The sequence below is a fragment of the Engraulis encrasicolus genome, chromosome 1, assembly GCF_034702125.1.
Source record: "Engraulis encrasicolus isolate BLACKSEA-1 chromosome 1, IST_EnEncr_1.0, whole genome shotgun sequence".
NCBI lineage: Eukaryota > Metazoa > Chordata > Actinopteri > Clupeiformes > Engraulidae > Engraulis > Engraulis encrasicolus.
In genome coordinates, this window is record NC_085857.1 from 9,023,071 (window position 1) to 9,045,740 (window position 22,670).

Below are 22,670 nucleotides of genomic sequence, written 5' to 3' on the forward strand. Positions count from 1 at the left end.
GTGTGTGTGTGTGTGTGCGTGTCCGTGTCCAATCAAATTTAATTAGGAGGAATTAAGTAAGCAAATGGCTCTTGTTGGAAGCTGACGAGCCAATGAAACAAGTTAGTTTAGTGAAGAGGGTAAAATGCTTTTAATTGATATGATCATAATCTGCACATACCGTGTGCTTATGCTGAAAGATCTGAAATATGCACAATTATTTACCCTTATTCTTTGCATGCACTTTCAATCCGTTTCTGGTGGTAAAAATCATTGGTCATGACCCTGCCCTCTGTCCTTAACAGACAGCCCTATCAAGCCCCATTTTCACCTTCCTTGTCCTTCTTTCTCCTGCCACATTAAGTCACTGTGTGTTCTGTGTGTTCCGCTCCGCTCTCATTGACTCTGAATGGGGGCAATGTCACGCTTGACAGTGCGGAGGTGAAGCGATATCGCAGCGGGACGCGATTTGATATAGACGAGCTCTCTATATCATGCAAATTTGATGGTCCAATAACCAATCAGATGGGCGTATGGGTAGCAAGGGCGGGAGTTACAATTTTTTTTTGAAAAACATGGCGGCGATTTCTGTGATTTCCAACATCACGTTTTTGCTTAATATAAAGACCCTAAATGCTTATAAATGTCACAACTACCACGGATTGATGTAAAAATGCACCACGAACTTATGTAACACAAATAGGTTACCCCACATTGCCATTTGATCACTCGATGTTTTGAGCTAACCGGGTAAGCTAATGTTAGCATTTTACCAGAACCAGGCAGCTACAAGCTTATATTAGACTACTTCTGTACTTCTATAATGATATAACAGGGCTTAAATGTTATCTAGGACCAAAACACAATCGCATTTAAGCCATGTACACACTGTGTTGTGATATTGGGTGAGTAATGTGTGCAAACGACCGTTCGCCGTTTGTTATCTCGCTCGGTCTACCCGGTGTCAGCTGCGAGACACATGCCGCACCGCGAGGGTCGAAAGTCGGGTGAGCAGCGTAGTTAGCCCCGGGGAGAATCCAATGGGAGTATCCGTGACCACACCCCCAGCGCGATATTGCGCGTCGCGGATCCCGCCTGGCAGTTTCCCCAGTCGCTACTAGGCGTTACAATGAGCCTTAAATCCTTGGTGAAGCCCTAGTTTCAGGAGAGATGGACCGCATTCCTGGAAAGCATTGTTGCTAACCAGTTAGCAACGTACAGCTTTCCAATGGGAAATTGCATTGCAACCAAGTAGTGGCTAACTTAGCTAGCAATGATGTTGTCAAGAAACGCACCGTTGAATTCCAATCCTGGCAGTGCGATTTTCTTTTCCCCTTTACTACCAACATCCTCTCCAAACCGACGTGTGAGAGAAATACAGGCATGTGTAGGTTAACGACTCCTAGCTACACACTCTTATTTTACTAACATGATATGACCTTGGCTGTTAGTTTTTTAATCAGGGAGCCCAGGAGTGCAATTTGGAAGCGGATGGATGACTATTTAAAGACATTGCCTGCATGTCGGATGACAGATTCCTGTCTATCTATCACAGGGCCGTGGCGGCGCGCTGGCTGCTGTCTATCACAGGGCCGTGGCGGCGCGCTGGCTGCTGTCTATCACATGACCGTGGCGTGCTGGCTGCGGCGCTGGTCGGCTTCTCCCAGGCTGTGGGTGTCAGATCCATCAAATGGTTTTGAAGTGCATGTGCCTTGACTGGTTTTGGCTGGTGTTGTTAGCATAACTCCTCTGAGTAGTCATGTTCCTGCTGAGGGCAGTCATTGTCCACACGTCTTCGTGAATTGAATAAAATAATAGTAATGAACACTAGTCATAGGTAAGCTGTTAGGGCGTCAGATTTGTAGCCCAATGGTTGCCGGTTCGACTCCCGACCCGCCAGGTTGGTGGGGGGAGTAATTAACCAGTGCTCTCCCCCATCTTCCTCTATGATTGAGGTAGCCTGAGCATGGTACCATCCCGCCGCACAGCTCCTTTTTGGCTGCCCCCTTGCACGGGTGAGGCATAGATGCAATTTCGGTTTTGCTCTCTCAGTTTGAACTGAATGTGAAAATCATCATCTAGCATGTTTTGATGCCTGTTTGAGGATCAAGAATGAAATGTTGATCTCAGGTAGATGCTTCTTCTTCAGCTGCATGCAGGGTTGTTTTTGTTTGTTTGTTTGCATGTTGTTTGCATGGCAAATGAGCGAGTTTAGCCAAGTCTTTTTACCTATAAAATAATGTAATATTTTTAAATAATATTTTTGTATCCCATTGCATTGCAAATCTGTCCTGGTATGGTGCCTTGAAGTAGTCATAGTAGATTAAAATAGAAGAAGGTTCATCAGGCTCAGGCTCATCTGCACACCTGCCACTCAGTCCACCGTCACCCTTCCCCCAAAACCCCTCCCCCTCCTCCACTCTTCCTCCTCCTCCTCCACTCTTCCTCCTCCTCCTCCGCCACCCACCTCCTCCTCCTACTCCCCCCCCCCCTCTTCCTGCCCCGCCACCCACCTCCTCCACCTCCTCCCCCTACCTCCTCCCCCTCCCCCACTTCTCCTCTCCCGCCACCCTCCTCCTCCTCATCCTCCTCTCCCGCCACCCTCCTCCTCCTCCTCCGCCACCATCCTCCCCTTCCTCCTCTCCCGCCACCCTCCTCCTCCTCCTCCTCCCCCCTCCTCTCCCGCCACTCTCCTCTTCCTCCCCCCGCCACCATCCTCCTCCTCCTCCTCTCCCGCCACCCTCCTCCTCCTCCTCCTCCTCCTCCTCCTCTCCCGCCACTCTCCTCTTCCTCCTCCCCCTCCTCCTCACCTCCCTCTCCTTGAGGCTCCTGTGGATGTGAGTGAAGGTGAAGGTTGCTGTCCTGTTAACGAGGAGCCAGCCACTGGGTCTGTGGTTAACAAGGAGCCAGCCACTGGGTCTGTGGTTAACAAGGAGCCAGCCACTGGGTCTGTGGCCCTGCGTTGCTCCTGTCATCATCCGGAGCGACGGTGGCTGGTGACAGCATGATGTGCCGTCTTGCAAGCAGTGTTGCCAGATGTGTCTGACCAGATCCCGCCCAAAAGCTTCTCAAAAACCGCAAAAATTCCGCCTAAATTCCGCCCAAAATCAACAAATTACATTGACTTCTATGGGCCCAAAACAGCTGAAAAAAATGCCAAATGGTCAAATTTTCCTGTTTTGCCCAAGTAGCCCAATTGGGCGGGCACCCGCCCGATCTGGCAACACTGCTTGCAAGCTCCGGTTCCCAGCTGCACTGTGCAGCAGAATTAGGCCCCCTGAGGGATGGATGGCTCTGCCAATGCTGTCCTGGAAAACAGTCCCCAACAGTCTTCATCTATGATTGTCCTATACTCATGAACGGCATGACGTTTTCTATGTGCGTTACGCCCATTTGTGGGGGAAAACAACCCATACAAGTCAGTTGGTGATGTTGGGGGTTTAATAAACTAAAGATACGGACCTGTAGACTAGCGTTGTTCACGCGCAACATGCCGAGAACGTGTTGTGTTGTCGGCTGTTCAAATGATAGAGCCAAACAGCCGTGGCTGAAGCATGGACTGTGTTCATTTAGACAAGCCGATGTAGCATGTAAGTTGATGAGACATTCGGTTTGTTTTCACCCATAATGGGGCGTAACGCACATTTACGAGCAAAGTATCCGGATGGCCGTTAATGAGTATGGATGAAAGTGGTTATCAAATGTGATGAAATGTAATACAACATGATTAAATAATGTAAAAATGTAATATGTTCTGTTAGATTGGTAATGCAATGATAGATGAAGATGATGCACGCATGTTTTTATAGAGTCTTGACTGTGTTTAAAGGGACACTGTGCAGGAAATGGTCAAAGAAGGTACTGCAACTATGCTGCTCATTGAAACTGGGCTGCCTATTGCCAAATTTGATCTTTACTCAGTAATAAACAAATATTTTCTTGTATGGTCCAAGTAGAGTGATTTTTGCAGCTAAAAATGGCTATTTTTGGAAATTCAAAATGGCGGACCATGGAGAAGATCCCCCTTTTCATGTATGAAAAGTGCAATTTTTCTAGTCATGATGAATACTTAGAATTTGTTGGTGGTGGTACAGTATATCACGAAAGTAAATACACCCCTCACAGTTTTTGCAGATTTGTGAGTATATCTTTTCATAGGAAAGCATTACATAAATTTCACTTTGACACAATGATTAGTGACCTTTTAACAACATATGTAACCGCTTAAATTTCTTGTTCACTCAGAAAAAAATAAAATACAGCCATTAATGTTTGAACATGTACTCACAAAAGTGAGTACACCCCAGATGAAAGTCCGGTAGATGGTGTCAAGCATGTGTGGTGGTAAACAAGTGAGTTTTACAAAAAAGTGTATCCTCTCAATAGCCAAGCATGGTAGTGGGACTGACATGGTTTGGGGATGCATGAATGCTGTCAACATTGGCAATCTGAAATACACCTAAAAGAAACATGCATGTCAACATGCACTGTGACTACTGAAGCAGATCAAGATATTCTCCATAGGATTGCATTCAAATCTCACACCAATCTATTTAAGCCAGATGCAGACTCAAAATGTAAAAGTTCAATGCAAAGAAAGGTTGAAACGCACACTGATGGCCTCCATTTTCATCCCTTTTCATTTCGTTTCATTTCGAGACGATGCGAGCCAACACAGCCCCTTCTCTACCGGATTTTAATCTGGGGTGTACTCACTTTTGTGAGTAGAGTACATGTTCAAACATTAATGGCTGTATTTTGTTCTTTTCTGAGTGAAAAAGAAATTTAAGCGGTTAAATAAGTTGTTAAAAGGTCACTAATCATTGTGTCAAAGTGAAATTTCCTATGAATGCTTTCCTATGAAAAGATATACTCAAAAATCTGAAAAACTGTGAGGGGTGTATTCACTTTCGTGATATACTAAGTATTCATGAAAAAGGTAACATTAGTGAATGGGCAGCATGAATTCTGAAAATAAACAACTAAAAATCTCACACAGTGTCCTTTAAAATACACCAAAAATGTACAGTGCACATGATAAACACTTGGGGTCATTAACGTCGAAATAACTTTAGAACAGGTGACAGATTGTGATCTCAGGGAAGATTTGTATTTGTTGTACTGTAGATGTAAAAATACACCACTCCATGACTCATACATGATGACTCCATGATAACGTAACTGAAACCACTCAGGTGAGCCTGTAATGTTAACCTTAAACCCCCAGCCCAGATATAGAAAGTGTGCCGAGTTGGTTATGAGATGCCTGAGTCATCAGAGAGAGAGAGGGAGAGAGAGAGAGGGAGAGAGAGAGAGAGAGAGAGAGAGAAAGAGAGAGAGAGAGAGAGAGAGAGAGAGAGAGTGTTCCACTTTGCACTCACTCAGGTGAGCCTGTAATGTTAACCTTAAACCCCCAAATGTTGACCTTAAATGCCCAGCCCAGATATAGAAAGTGTGCCGAGTTGGTTATGAGATGCCTGAGTTATGAGCGAGAGCGAGAGCGAGAGAGAGAGAGAGAGAGTGTGTTCCACTTTGTACTCACCTCTTGAGTTTGGCCTCCTACACAATAGATGGTTTTTAGCCCTCCAGAACACGGCAACAGAAACCAAATGGGTTGCTGATACCAAATGGGTTGTTTATGGGCCCTGCGAAAACGGACATAGAAGTGCACACACACCCACACGCACACACTTATCTCTCTTTCTCTCTCTCTGTAAGTCAATCAAGGCCATATACACATGTGCGCATACACACACATACACATGCGTACACACACAGACACACACACGCATATACACACAGACACAGACACACACACACACACACACATGCCAAGCCAAGCACACACTTCGCGCTCCCCCAGCTGGTCCTTCCTCTCCTCCTCCTCATGCCCCCCCACACACACGCACACACACACTTACACACATGTACACACTAACACACGCACTCTCCTCCTCATACCCACACACACTTACACACACGTACACACACACACACACTCTCCTCCTCATGCCTCATACCCACACACACACACTTACACACACGTACACACACACACACACACTCCTCCTCATGCCTCATACACACACACTTACACACACGTACACACACACACACGTACACAAACACACACACTCTCCTCCTCATGCCTCATACCCCCACACACACACACACACACACACTTACACACACACTCTCCTCCTCATACCCACACACACACACACACTCTCATCCTCACCCCCCCCCCCACACACACACACTCACTCACACACATTCTCCTCCTCAACCCCCCCCCCACTCACACACTCTCCTCCTCATGCCCCCCCCCCACACACACACACACACTCTCTCCTCCTCATGCCTCATACCCACAAATCAAACATGAAACTATGACTCAGCTGCCGAGGCCGACTGCCTGAATAAACTACACACACACTCTCTCTCTCTCTCTCTCTCTCTCTCTCTCTCTCTCTCTCTCTCTCTCTCTCTCTCTCTCTCTCTCTCTCTCTCTCTCTCTCTCTCTCACACACACACACACACACACACACACACACACACACACACACACACACACACACACACACACACTAAGCTCTATATCTCCCCCATCCTGTGTCACCAACCTAGCAGGTGACTAACACGATGCGGGACAGGGTTGCCAGATGAGGAGGATGATTTCCAGCCCAAAAAATGCTCAAAACCCGCCTGGAAGCACAAAATCCCGCCCAATTCTATTGATGTCTATGGCAAAAATTGGGCGGGTTCTTCTGCTAAATGCCATTTTTTTTCCAGCACACGGTCAGCCTAAGCAGCCCAATTGGGTGGGAAACAGCCCAATCTGGCAACACGGGATACGGCCGCCCCGTAGGGCTGTTACTGGCGGAGGAGGAGGATATTAAAAAGACGGCAACACACCAAACCACAGGCCTTGTGGATGAGCCGCTTATTGCAATATTGAGGTTTATTATTATTATTATTATGAACATTAGGGCAATCATCTTTGTGTGTGTGTGTGTGTGTGTGTGTGTGTGTGTGTGTGTGTGTGTGTGTGTGTGTGTGGGTGTGTGTGTGGGGGGGGGTGTGTGTGTGTGTGTGTGTGTGTGTGTGTGTGTGGGGGTGTGGGTGTGTGTGTCTTGTGTGTTGTACCAGCTCATGCTGCATAATCCAGTTGGAGTTACACTCAAACAATACCTGCGAGAGTTGGAGATTAAAATAGGGTATTAAATACAGTAGGTGCTCAGTGTAATAAATGCACAGACTGGGTGCATTCCAATATGCGACCTTGTGTCCTCCACTTGTGCTTGTGGCCTCACGTTTTGCTGATGCCCCGCCTCCGTGGAGAAAACAATTACGTTTCCCCGCTGTCAGCCTAGCTGCAACAATTTTTAGGGGACTATTCTCCGTTCACCATCCAGTTTGCAAATGAGAAAATTACTTTACAAATGAGCTTTTGCGAGATATTGAAATACAATGCTGTTGTCAGTGATGTCATCACAACGTATTACTTCCTGGTACGAGGCCACAAGCACAAGTGGAGGACGCAAGGTCACATATTGGAATGTACCCCTGCTGTATATTTGCATTGCACATGATTGTGTGTTCATGGCAAGAGAGAGAGAGAGAGACGGAGGGAAAATATATATATTTTGTTGGACTTCTCTCTTCTTCTCCTGGGACAATAGAGAGGATTAACATCATGTGTGTGAGAAAGGAGAGCTGGTGCTTCCTGGGTACAGTGTGTTTTCATTTGTTTTCCCTCAAACAGGGATTACTACTTTATGTTGCATGCATGCACGCAGGGCCGCTGACAGCCTTGGCTGGGCCCGGGACAAAGACATCTGAAAGAGCCCCAACCTCATTACATACAATGTAATGAGGTTCCAATTCTGGGCCCCCTTGCTCTTTGGGCCCTTGGGCTTGGTGCGCTGCAACACAGTGCCCCCCAGTAACTTTTTGAGCTGATAAACCAGCCTAAATGTAAGACCGGAGTAATTTAGTCTGGCCCCGATGAACGATGCCACTGACGATTGCTGATGAGAACAACCTGTTGTTTTTTCAAACTGTGCCGCCGCTCTGACCAATCGGCGGGTGGTGCTGGTTCATAAGGCTATGGGAAACCACAAACTGACCCGGGCATTTTTGGCACAGACCAGCTCCTCATCACCACCCCCATACTACAATTATAATGGACCCTGGCTGAAGGAGCCCCATACTACAATTATAATGGACTCAGGCTGAAGGACCTAGCTCACTATCAGCAGTCAGTGTGTGATGGAGGGCAGCTGCCCTCGTGTAAACAACGGCCTATCTGAGGTCGCCGCACCTGCCACACGTGCAGATAGGAAGCCCACTCCTTCCCTCAGATATACTGTAGGAGGCCCACGACTTCCCTCAGGTCACCTGTCACACATGCTGATAGGAAGCCTTCCCGTAGGTCGCCCTCTAGTCACAGCTTTACTGGCCAGAAGGAAAATGGACACATGCCAAGTGCATAAGCAACCAAAGCAGCACAAACGTGCATTTTACCAAGAGTATATGACACACTAGCTTTTGATAAATGTACTAGCCAAATATTGCCTGAAATAGATATTTTCAGCTGGAAAACTTACTATACTTTGGTCATACAGTACTGGTAAATATTAGTTTATTATTTAGTAAATATCCATGAGAAGATCAAATTTAGCAATAAGACAGCACACTCGCCGGGCTAAATGCATGTATTGCTACTGTGGTTGTATCCGTATGCAAATGGCCTGTTGTTTCACTTTTTGCACATTTACCGGATTTAGTGTAAATATTATGTATATAGTATTCATGCTTTAGTGTAAATATTATGCATATAGTATTCATGCTTTAGTGTAAATATTATGCATACAGTATTTATGCTAAGGAGTAAATGGCATTGTCACGTCCCACTATACACTGTCGATTCTACATTGTGTTTTTTTTGTTGTTGTTTGTGTAATACAACAGAGCAAAGTGGTAAAGTATACAAAGTTGTGAATAAATGGGACAAAAACTAGGCCTACGCTTTGAAAACTGCGTTGGCCTGAGGTGTGTTTGCAGAAGTACGTGACCACTTCCACATTGTGTGTTTTTTTAAAGGCCACGGTGTTTCCCTTTAGCTCAAAGATCCAGTGTTGCCAGATGTGTCTGACCAAATCCCGCCCAAAAGCTTCTCAAAAACCACCAAAATGCACTAAATACCGCCCAAATTCAACAAATTACATGGACTTATATGGGCCCAAAACGGCTGAAAAAACCCGCCAAATGGCCAATTTTTCCGATTTTTACCCGCAGATGCTCATCCAAAGTAGCCCAATTGGGTGGGCACCCGCCCAATCTGGCAACACTGCAAAGATCTTCAGACTCACAACAACCCCCTTACTGTAGAGGCAGAGATGTGTAATGGTGTGTGTGTGTACACATGTGTGTATGCATGCATATGTGTGAGCGTGAGTGTGTGCGTGCGTGTGGGTTTGTGTGTGTGTGTGTACACGTGTGTATGCATGCATACACTGTATGTGTGAGCGAGAGTGTGTGTGTGTGTTTGTGTGTACACGTGTGTATGCATGCATACACTGTATGTGTGAGCGAGAGTGTGTGTATGTGTTTGTGTGTGTGTGCTTACGTCTCAGGTTTGCATGTGTGTGTGTGTGTGAGTGTGTGTGTGTGTGTGTGCTTGCTGCTCCTTCTTCTCCTCCAGATGATGGCTTGTTTACACAGCGCGATAGAAACCGGAGCCCGATAAGAGCTTTAAATACCAAGGCAAACAACCCAGCCTACAGCCCCCCTACCCTACCCCGCAACACACACACGCCTTACAACCCAGCCGGCCCCCTACCCTGCACACACACACACACCTTACAGGCCCCCTACCCTGCACACACACACCTTACAGGCCCCCTACCCTACCCCGCAACACACACACACACACACACACACACCTTACAGGCCCCCTACCCTGCACACACACACCTTACAGGCCCCCTACCCTACCCCGCAACACACACACACACACACCTTACAGGCCCCCTACCCCGCACCACAATGCACACACGCACACACACACACACACACCTTACAGGCCCCCCACCCTGCACACACACACACACACACACACCTTACTGCCTACAGGCCCCCTGCCCTGCACACACACACACACACCTTACAGGCCCCCTACCCTGCTCCACAACACACACACACACACACACACACACACACACACACACACACACACACACACACACACACACACACACACACACACACACACACACACACACACACACACACACACACACACCTTACAGACTAGCCTATGGGCCCCCTACTCCTGCCCCGATTCCGCACCACAACACACTTTACACACATACACACACCTTACAGGCCTATTTCACATAGACCCAAAACCTGTCATGGAAAGACTTTTAAAAAAGAAAAAAAAGAGACAAAAATGGACACAAATGTTTTAGTTTTGAGTATTTGTCCGACAGGTTTCGATAGCTTATGTTTGCGAGATTCAGTGGTGTAGTCTACTTTTTTGTGGTCGCTATAGGCCTACTGTATATTTGAGCATTATTTTTGGTGGGTATACTGTGTATATACAGTATATGTATGTGCCATTCTAAATATTGAATCAATCAATTTTAGGTGGGTATACTGCGTATACCTGCGTTCTACGTAGTAGACTACACCACTGGCGAGATTGTGTTGTCATCCTCACACACCATGCAATGCACATAAAATGTGTAACATTAAAGGGACACTGTGCAGGAAATGGTCAAAAAGGGTACTGCAACTATGCTGCTCATTGAAACTGGGCTGCCTATTGCCAAATTTTATCTTTACATGAAAGTTTACTAAGTAATAAACAAATATTTTCTAGTATGGTCCAAGTACAGTCATTTTAATAGCTAAAAATGGCTATTTCTGGAAATTCAATATGGCGGACCATGGAGAAGATCCCCCTTTTCATGTATGAAAAGTGCAATTTTTCCAGTCATAATGAATACTTAGAATTTGATGGTGGTGGTAAGTATTCATGAAAAAGGTAACATTAGTGAATGGGCTGCATGAATTCTGGGAATAAACAACTAAAAATCTCACACAGTGTCCCTTTAAATGCACATCCACCGTGAGTGTGTTAGTTCCTCAAGGTTTTAGGAGCTTGTGTTGTCACCCTCATATGATGATGGGGGTAAAACAGGATGAGAAATTTGAGAAAAGCAAACATAAGGAGAGTGTTAGACAGTGTTGCCAGATTGGGAGGTTACCCTCCCAATTGGGCTGCTTGGGATTTACTCGTCTGCGGGTAAAAACTGTGAAAATCGTACATTTGGCGGGTTTATCTGCAGTTATATGCCCATAGAAATTAATACAATTTGTTGAAATTGGGCGGAATTTAGCGGCTCCAGGCGTTTTTTGAGCTCCGTTTGGGCGAGATTTGTTCACACACATCTGGCAACACTGGTGTTAGCGAGAGTTAGTTAGTTAGCGTGTGTTTATGTCTCCAAGCGTTATGTAAAGACGTGAGGTGAGGGGTTATATAATCTTCACCTCCATGGAAGACTAGGGAGGCGATGAGGTGTTTGACGGTGACACTTGGTGTGTGTGTGTGTGTGTGTGTGTGTGTGTGTGTGTGTGTGTGTGTGTGTGTGTGTGTGTGTGTGTGTGTGTGTCTTGTCTTTACTCTAAAGAGACACAGCTGTGCACTGCAAACATCATCTGTGCCATGAAGCATGCAGACACACTGACACTGTGTTGTGCAACACGACACGTCCCAAGAGACGGGATGTATGTCAAGTGTAGCAATTCTGTGATTTCCCTCCAGAGATGTGATGTATGGGTCAATGACGTGACACCATTTTTCTTTTTTTTGTGTTCCATTGATTTTCTGTAGTGGAAAAGGGCTCCTATTTGACCGACCCAGCGCTCTCAACTTACTTGGATACGTGATGTTTTTGAAGATGAAGTTTAATTTATTGTTCTTCCTGTGGAAAGAGATGAAGCATGAAAGCACATTGACTGTTGTGCAATCTGTCCCAAGAGAGGGAATATACCGTATATTAGGCCTACTTCTTTTTCTTTTTTTGATATTTTTATGGGCTTTATTGATTGTACCACAAAGGAAAGATACAGGGCCAAACCAGAGATTCTTTAAGTTAGAGATATGCCAACATAATAGGTTTCTATGGGCACCTAACGTGACCAGGTTCCGGTCTGCCTAAAGGGGCGTGTCATAATGCTCCTAGAATGAATAGAACAGTCCTTAGGTCTGCCTAAAGGGGGATTTCCCCCCCCTCCCCCTTGCAATAATAGAATCCGGAAACAAAGGGCCAATGGAACCTCTCTCTCTCTCTACTTAAATACGGACAATTGATACACAAAGGGCAACGTGCAGAATATACAGTATTCTGATATGTTATACCATAGAATAAGCTACCCGTCACATTGGCTAGTGTCACTGAAATTGTTACCAGCCACAGCCAAGTTTTACCAGCATTTGGCCGGTTGGCAGGTGCCAGTGTCAAGCCCTGGTCCCCACTAGTCTCCTGTCTCTCTCTAACTATCCTATAAAAAATAACCACATGAAAGGCCAAAAAATATATTTTTAAAACAGGAGTGATATGGGAGAGAGATGTGTGGAAAGGCCGGACTCGAACCTGGGTCCACATGGTTGTGTGGCCTATTTGTAGTAGCCTACCAAATGTTGCACCTCTTTAACTCAACTCTTTAAAAGCTCAACTCCTATGCTCTAAAGTTCTGCACATCTTCATTAGTAGAACTGTGGACAAAGTTTACTGTTTACTGTGGACTAAGTATTTTTCCTTGCCTACTTACCACCAGACTGAAATGTGTTCAGCTGCGAGTGGGTCTGGCCTTGGATCTGAGAACGTTTTGAACACTGTGCCCTGAGTCTGGCAAACCCAATCACAATGCAGAGATTTGTTTTGAATCAAAGCGGGCGGGGTTTTGAGGGAGTGACGTGAGGTATCGTTCATCGGGGCCAGACTAAATTACTCCGGTCTCACATTTAGGCTGGTTTATCAGCCATGCGGCTGACCCGTGTTAGATTCCCGGTTTATCAGGCTAGCGTTCCACTGGTGGACCGGCGTGCATCATGAGGCTACAACTTTAATTGTGTGAGTAGTCTCAACAACAATCAAATAAACTGTGGCTCCATCTCTTTTGTCCAATCAGGTACCATTAACGGGACAGGTGTGAAGACGAATGCCTTTCATAAGATCTGCTTGGATTAAAGGTGGATTAAATGGTGGTTTATTTGTGTAACTTTGGATAACAATGCGGATGGACTTCTGAGTCTGGCTGTCTGACTGTTGGGTTGGGAATCACCTTTATAACACTGAGGAAAGTAGTCGTATTGAGTTGGCAAACATTAGTGTTTTTTTTCTTAATTTGTGGGTGGTGCGCTTACTTGTTTGAAGGGTGTGGCCGTGGGACATCATCAATCAAATACCTGTTTAAACTTTACAGTAATTCAAAAATAAACAATCCAGAATAATAATAGTAATGCAAACAATACAACAATAAATTACAGCAATGACTAAAAGCCTACTTAATTAATGTTCAGTGACTCCAAGAGTCAGTCAGGAATATGGGGATCTAAATGGGTTACTAGACTCGGTCTTTTGAAACTCAGTTGTCGGAAACCCTGACCTCTGCCTCGGGAAAGTGCAAAAGAACGGGTACTCAACTCAGGGTTCTGAAACACAAACTCGGAGCAGCTCGGTGTACTCCGAGTTCGTTTAACATCAGTGTTTTCAGACTTGTGTATTGTCGCCACCTGTGAACGCATTTACAACGGATGTTGGGAGAACAAACTTGGGTCTACCGACAGCCGACGAGTTTCAAAAGAATGAGCCAAAAGAACATGGAGCATGTGCACTTCTCCAACTAAATTTCTCTCTACTAGAATAATTTGTCAAACGTTTGAGCCTATATTGCTTCACTGCTCACCCCTGAAATCTCATCTCGTCTCGGTGAGTCCACATACATTCACACACCCTGCAGATTAAGGCAACAGAGGGAACATAATGATGATGGATTAACACCCACACTGAAATAAATTAGTAGAAGTAAGTTAAGATGCTGGCAGGCATTCAAACTGTGGCTGTGGATGGCAATGATAGCAGTAACCGCTGCCCCTGCGATTGGTTCATTCTACATCAGTGATTCTCAAAGTGTGGTCCCGGGACCACTGGTGGTCCGCGACAGAGCTCAGGTGATCCGCGAGGGGATTTCGACTTTTCCAAGACACGCTAGCAGAGGGCTATATTTGTAACATTATTACAAAGCCAAACATGTCTGAAGTCATATTTTCACCACAATAAGACTTGTAAATGTGAATAAAAACTATGTGACCTGCATCAAAATGAACAGTGTCGAATTAGCACTCGTCAACTGTCAATTCAGTTGGGGTGACAAAGTGGCCCTCTGTCTGAAAAAGTTTGAGAGTCACTGTTCTACATGGTAGTTAAATGTATAGCGGAGTGATGGATGAAGTGGGTCAATATCGCAGCCCGAAGGGAGTTCAGTGATCATGTGCTGCGAAAATGGGATTTCCCCAAATGGAAATGATCACGGAGAGAGAGAGAGAGAGAGAGAGAGAGAGAGAGAGCGCTTCAGGGCATCTAATAAGCAAGGTGGTCAGTTGTCAGAGCATGATAGAGTCAAATTGGCACTTTACTTAGTTCTGTGCACTTTACTTTTTGTGTTTTTCCTAGTCACAGGGAAGAGAGAGGAAGGCATGCATGGGACTAGGAAATGACCACTGAAAAAGTTTGGTGCAATTATGCAGTAGGCTACACTAAAATGCTAGTGCATAGTCAGATTAATTTAGAGGACTTATATATAGGAATATAATTTCACAATAATTCTATTAACAGAACAACTGTTCTATTCACTAGTTATATTTCGAGCTATTTGCATTAACATGACTGCTTCAAGGCTGTACCGTGTTGCAAATCTGGGTTCAAGTCCTGCCCGGGTCCGTTGCCGACTCTTACCCGTCTCTCTGTCCCCCACTCACATTCTGTCATTGCCTTCACTGTCCTGTCAAATAAAGGCAAAAATCACCACCAAAAATATTGAAGAAAATTAGAGACTTAAAGGGACACTGTGCAGGAAGTGGTCAAAAAAGGTACTGCAACTATGCTGCTCATTGAAACTAGGCTCCCTATTGCCAAATTTGATCTTTACATGAAAGTTTACGAAGTAATAAACTAATAATTTCTAGTATGGCCCAAGTACAGTCATTTTTGCAGCTAAAATGGCTATTTTTGGAAATTCAAAATGGCGGACGATGGAGAAGATCCCCCTTTTCATGCATGAAAAGTGCACATTTTCCAGTAATAATGAATAATTAGAATTTGATGGTGGTGGTAAGTGTTCATGAAAAAGGTAACATCAGTGAATGGGCAGCATGAATTCTGGAAATAAACAACTAAAAATCTCACACAGTGTCCCTTTAAGAAAAATAAGAGACTATAGAAGAAAAATAAGAAACTATAGCTGTTGCACCATTGCCCCAAACCTCTTGTAGAGTTACTTTATTGATTCCCAAGGAAATTATTCTATGTAATTTCTTGTACCGGTATAATAATTATGCTTAGGCCTACCTGGAAAAGCAAGGGGGAAAAAACTCTTCTGTGTTTATGACTTTAAGGAAGCATGTGCTGCCTTTGTCTTCATAAGCCTCTTGGCACAAAAGTGTCTGCCAAGTGCACACACATGAAATTAATTTGATTCAGCGCTAAGGTCAGACTGGCACTTATCTATGGGCGTGCTCGTGCTGTACAGGGTATATGTGTTTGAATGAAGTGAGTGGTGTTGCCAGATTTGGCGGTTACCTGCCCAATTGGGATGCCGATCTGTGGGTAAAATCGGGAAAAATCGGCAATTTGATAGGGTTTTTTGTCTGTTTTATGCCCATAGAAATCAATGCAATTTGATGAAATTGGGTGGTATTTCGCGCTTCTTGGCAGTTTTTGAGCACCTTTTGTGCGGGATTCGATCAGACACATCTGGCAACACTGGAAGTCGGAGAACCAGAGGGGACCTCTATTGCCAGATAAAGGTCATGTTGCAATTATTAAACCAGAAGAGAGACATGAGTGGCGCAGAGCAGAGCAAACTGGATTTTGACACACCAAGAACAAATGTCAGACTCTCTCTCTCTCTCGTTCATCTGTCTGTTGGAATGTCCGTCTGTCTTTCCGTCTCTTTCTATCTGTCTGTCTCTTTTTCTCTTTACAGGCCGTGGTTGTTGTTATTACAGTGATGTGGTGTTGTGGGTGGTATAGGGGTCGGGTTATTTCCAGCGCAGTATAGTCCGTCCACTCCACCACAAAGGGACGACAAAAGGGTCTGTTGTCCCGGGCCCCGGAGGGGGGTTGGGCACAGAATTGGGTCCCCATTACATTGTACTGTATGTATTTGGGGGGGGATTTCAGATCACTTTGTCTTGGGCCCATTAAAAACTCTCAGCTGTCCTGCAGTCCACAGTGTTCTTTCTCTCTTCTATTCCTGTCGCCCATATTCTGTGTTTCTTAACATACGGCACATCTGCCGCCGGCAGGCAGCACGTACGTAGTGTGCCGTTTTATGTACTGTTTATATTTCTCCAACGTGAGACACAGTGTGTGTTATGTCACATCATTGATTCCTCTCCTCCCTTGTGATTTTGAATGCACACTGACACATAATTTGTCACTTCATTGATTCCAAGATGAAGAGGTGATGTGACATTCTGTGCCACAGTACAGTACATTCCTAACTAACTACGAACAGCATTTAAAGGGACACTGTGTGAGATTTTTAGTTGTTCATTTCCAGAATTCATGCTGCCCATTCATACGAAAACTTACCACCAGCGTCAAATTCTAAGTAGTCATTATGACTGGAAAATTGCACTTTTCATACATGAAAAGGGGGATCTTCTCCACGGTCCGCCATTTTGACTTTCCAGAAATAGACATTTTAGCTGCAGAAATAACTCTACTTGGACCATACTAGAAAATATTTGTATATTACTTAGTAAACTATCATGTAAAGATCAAATTTGGCAATAGGCAGCCCAGTTTCAATGAGCAACATAGTTGCAGTACCTTTTTGACCATTTCCTGCACAGTGTCCCTTTAACGCAATTTGTTTTCATGTATTCACCCGTTGAGCCTACAGGTACACCTTTAATCTTACCCACTGATACATGTAGTGTATTTAGAAGTACAACAAGTGTGCTATTATATGTAATATTTTTTGTGTTTGATTTTATTCATACATTCTTTCATACAAAAAAGCACCAGAAAGACATTGAAGGACTGCAACAAAACCAAAACAAGATGCAGTACAAGAACAGAGAGAGAGAGAGATGGGGGAGGATTGGCAATGACCCAGGCCGGAATCGAACCTCGGTCACCGATGTAGAACCCCCGTTAGGCACGGCAGGTGCCTTTTTTTTTCTCTGATTTTGTCATGTAATTTGAAGTGAATCTTGAGTTTCTAAATGAGTACTTTGCCCCAGTGGCAGCCGGATTGGGTAAGAACAGATGCACACTGTAGAATCATGGTAATCAGGCCCAGTTAACAAAAATAAAAAACGATTTACGTATTACTGACGTCACGAAGTCACTTACGTAAATGCCTCCCTACGTGCTGAGCTCTATCAACATAGCACAGGTTTGGGGAGAATCCTTGCTTAAATAGCGAACTGGCTCAGTCAGAGAAGAAAGCTTTTACAATGGCTGAGGGCCCAGCATTGAAGAGAGGAGCTGTGAGAACAAAACAAAAGAACAGAATGGTAATGTGTGGTTGTGTGTGTGTGTGTGTGTGTGTGTGTGTGTGCGTGTGCGTGTGCGTGTGCGTGTGCGTGTGTGTGTGTGTGTGTGTCTGTGTGTGTGGAGCCGCAGGAAGAGAGAACGGTAATGAGATGCACAGGGAGCATAAATACGTAAACAAATAAACAAATAAATAATCTGTTGATTTCTTCCAGAGGAGACAAGACGCCTTCCCTTCGCTCATTGGCATTAGCATCTCGCAAACACATCACCAGGGCGACCGAGGTCAGATCCGCTGCAGATGGCTGGCTTCTGACTTTTAAATAGTCAAACTTTAAAAGCTACTGGACACCTTAATTTCCCTTAGGATTAATAATAAATGATACTCTACTCTAACTTTATTATTAATGTTTCAGCTTTATCTGTTGCGGGATCTAGTCCCCTGAGTCCCTCAGCATGGAGACATCAGGATCTGCCTTGAGAATGAACAAAATACTTTTGTTTTGGTCAAAAGTTGATTGAGTTTTCTTGATTTCTTAATGGCCCTCTGATAAAGCTGTGACACTATGACAAAACTTTTCCATCTCTCATTTAGTTGTAGGAAAAAATAAAACATGCATAGACACACTGGTGCAAGTATCTTAATGGTTTTGTTGGCTCTTCAATACAGAACTTAATTGTACAGTAGGTATCCCACTCAACTTTATGCCCTTGTAACACAGCAGACGAGGAAGAAAATGGTGGTCCCCTCAGATAATTGTGAAGTTCTATGCTGCGGTTTTGTTTTCTCATTTAGTATCGTAATCGTCCCCTTTGGGTTTATCAACTCTTCATAACCGCCTCTGATTAAATCCACAGTTGACAGTTCGTTAAGTAAGGGTTAACGTTCGGCGAGAAGGTCGCTACCGTGGAATAGCAGCACGACAGAGAGAATCTTTAGACCCCGACGCGGAGCGGAGGGGTCTTGTTCTCTCTGAAGTGCTGCTATTCCACAAAGCGACCGACTCGCCGAAAGTTAACCCGCTTATTATATGGATATACTTAAATGACTCACACATGGCGGGGACATTTCTTTAGGCCTATTTAATGTTAAGATTGTTGCTGCGCAAAACAAAACAGTGCCGTTGTGGAACACCGCTAGGCAACAGCTAGTTAGCCAGGACAACAGGTGTTGTCTATCACAGCAGCTGATTAGAGTCTTGTTGAAAAGTCGCTTTAGCAGTGAAAAGTCTTGTTGCCATTGACAGCGGTCTGTTATAGACCAACCCGTCCGTTATGGAAAAATAACAGACGTGCGAACGTTGGGGAGCCCCGTTGAAATGAATGGAGCATTCGACCGATGACGTCACAACCATATAATAAGTCATAATATGACATGGCTGTGTCGTGTGCTCTGATTAACATCATTAGTGCTACTCATAGGTAGATGGTTATTGTCTTTATTTATTAGACAATATATATATAAAGCCATGATACTACACCCTACATTATTTTGCTCAATCTCTGGTTCAAAACACTTATTTAAATAAAGACAAAAAAATATTTTTTTCTGTCAAAAAAATCTAGAAGACCAAAAGCTGACAACATCCTTGAATTCTTCATCTCTCTTTTTGGGGACTTGCTATGTCATTTTGTCGAAAACAAAAATGTTTTTCCCAGAGGCATGAAGGCAAACCTGAGTTGACAATCCTGACATCTCCTGGAAGACGACACCAGACAAGATGCAGTGGCAGGGCCCGACTGGGGGAGAAATAGGGCCCGACTGGGGGAGAAATAGGGCCCGGGCACTTTTGGCTTAACGGGTCCCTTCATAATTAATGGCGCAGAACTGAAGCACCAGTGGGCCCCGCACCCTCGTGGGCCACTATTTTCAGAAATGTACAATACATTTCTTAACATGTCTGAAAAAAGGGGCCCACAACGGTGCGGGGCCCACTGTGAACTGCCTGCTATGCCAGAGGGCCATTCCAGCCCTGTAGCCATAGGGGCCCACGGGGGTGCGGGCCCACCAGAAAATGCCCGCTATGCCAGATGGCCAGGCCAGCCCTGTGCAGTGGCTTGCCTTGGGCTCAGCTGGACACTCTCATTAGGCCAAAGACGGCGAGTCCTGTCTATATCAGTGTCTATATCAGTATGTTAGTTTGAAAATTGCGTGTGAGTGTGTATTGTCTGTGCGTATGTTGTGAATGAATGTGTCAGAGAAAGAATTGTAAATTCATGTATGAGTAGGTTAGTTCAGTGTGTGTGTGTGTGTGTGTGTGTGTGAGAAAGATTATTATCAATGTCTTAAATGTTTAGTTAAACTGCACATTGGAGACTAGGCCAAAGACGGTGATCCCTGATGACCTCTGAGTCCTGTGACACAGTTAGACAGACCGTGTCAACATCTACTCTGCCTGGCCTCCTGCATGCGGTCAGTGGAGGGACTTCATTTCTTAGGAAGTCATGGATCCTTTGGGGTGCTTCTAATTTTTGACATAGCTGTTCTGTTTTTTTGTATGTGTTTTTCAGGTGTTCTTTCTCTTAAGGAGGCAGTGGCCAACAGACAAATATGTCAACTTTTGTGGTTGTAAATTTTGGATTCATGGTTTTGATTAATGTTTTAACGGCATCTGTCTAAACCTGTCTACTATCTTGTATTGAAGCCTGTAGTATTGTAACTAAAAAACAACCCAAGTACGTAAATAAAAATAATGTAATCCAAGCAGTTGTTAAATTTTATCCAACAAAAAAACAACAACAAAGAGGCTGGACTGTGATTTGCATTCTTTAATGTAGTTTAATGAAGTGTGACTTACGACCTCGTTTATAACTGGAGCAGAAAAAGAAGAAGGTGAATTGGACTTGGTTCATTGTCTCTTTCAGTTCAGACGTTGGATTTTTATATAAAAGGCTTTTATGTAATGGTCATAATATTTACTCTTTATATAATGGTGACACCCTCGCCTCCCTTCCTTCCTTCCCAGCAGCTCTGCCCTCCTGTCGATGTGTGTGTGTGTGTGTGTGTGTGTGTGTGTGTGTGTGTGCGCGCGTGTGTGCGTGTGTGTGTGTAGTGTATGTGTGTGTGGGACTGAAGAGTCCAGCTAATTGGCCCATCTGTTGCTAAACATGAAGCTTTCATGTGTACACAAGGAGAAGAGAGAGAGAGAGAGAGAGAGAGAGATAGAGATAGAGATAGAGATAGAGATAGAGAGAGAGAGAGAGAGAGAGAGACAGAGAACGAGACAAAGAGAGAGAGAGTGAGTGAGAGACAGAGAGCGAGATAGAGAGAGAGAGAGTGAGTGAGAGAGAGACAGAGAGAGAACGAGACAAAGAGAGAGAGAGAGTGAGAGGGAGAGAGAGCGAGACAAAGAGAGAGAGTGTGAGTGAGAGAGAGAGAGCGAGACAAAGAGAGAGAGTGTGAGTGAGAGAGAGAGAGCGAGACAAAGAGAGAGTGAGTGTGAGTGAGAGAGAGAGAGAGAGAGCGAGAGAGAGAGAGAGAGAGAGAGAGAGAGACAGACAGAGATAGAGAGAGACAGAGAGAGAGTAAAGGCGGATTCATACTTGGCGTTACTGGCGCTACCCTCCTTCATACTTCACTCGCCGTCACATGACCCAAAATGACGTCACACGCAGTGGCGCGAGCTGCCGTGGCGCGAGTTTGTGCACCCCACATTTTTTGTAACTTGCCGTGCGCCACCAGCGACCATGTAGGTAGGCAGACAAAGCAGGAGTTGCGAAGAGAGGCTACAGCTACTGTAGGCTACTACAGAATGGATTCTGCATCATTTTGAGGATAATAAAATGTCCTAGAGAGTTATTTTATCTTCTCCCTTAAATGTTGTTTAGTGAAACAATTGTTTACTTTGTTCAGAAGCACGTTGTGTTCGGCGATCTATTCATAAATTCTGCCGCTAGAACAATGCTCTCACATGGTCTTGGAATGATCTGGCAATGTAGGCTACAACAAAAATCTATGTTTCAATGTGGTAAGTCACAAGTCAGACGTTCAGTAGCCCTACAGCAGCCGTGTTTGGCTTTCTATTATACATCCGTAGAACTCACGCTGCGAGTTGCGAAAGAAACTGCCGTTTCTCTCATGAACAGCAGAGGGCACTTCAGAAAATTTTCGGAAGTGCCCTCTGCTGTTCATGAGAGAAACGGCAGTATCTTTCGCAATTTCGGAAGTGCCCTCTGCTGTTCATGAGAGAAACGGCAGTATCTTTCGCGGCAGTATCTTTCGCGGCAGTATCTTTCGCATTTTCGGAAGTGCCCTCTGCTGTTCATGAGAGAAACGGCAGTATCTTTCGCATTTTCGGAAGTGCCCTCTGCTGTTCATGAGAGAAACGGCAGTATCTTTCGCGAATGCGAAAGCCTGTTAATGGCGCTTTTGAAGTATGAATAGTCTGGCGCAAGTGATGACGTCATTAATGGTTCTCGCGCCAAAGTGCGCACGTGAAGTATGCAGAGCCCTTTAGACAGCATTGTTTATTCTTTGACCAGGTACTGTAGTAGCCTAGCTTTACAGACAGAAATGAACACCAGCATGTACACACACACACACACACACACACACACACACAGGCGTACACACACATATGCACATACACACACGTGTGCAACCAGTATGCGTGTCTATCTGCTGCGGCTCACCATGGCAACATGTGCACTGATTCCTCCGAGCTTCTTCTTCTGTGCTGCTCTGCCAAGCTACGCAGCCATGCAGCAGGGCGCATCTGGTATGGCGGGCATTTCCCGGGTTACATTCCGCCATTCAGACATACCGCCATTGACTTTTTATTGCAAAAAAACGTTTTTCCAGCCTGCAGGAACTGGTTTCAGACCCTACCAGTAAAGGCATTTGGACCGTGACAAAATTAGACACTAAATTATACACTAATCCTGTAATTGCAC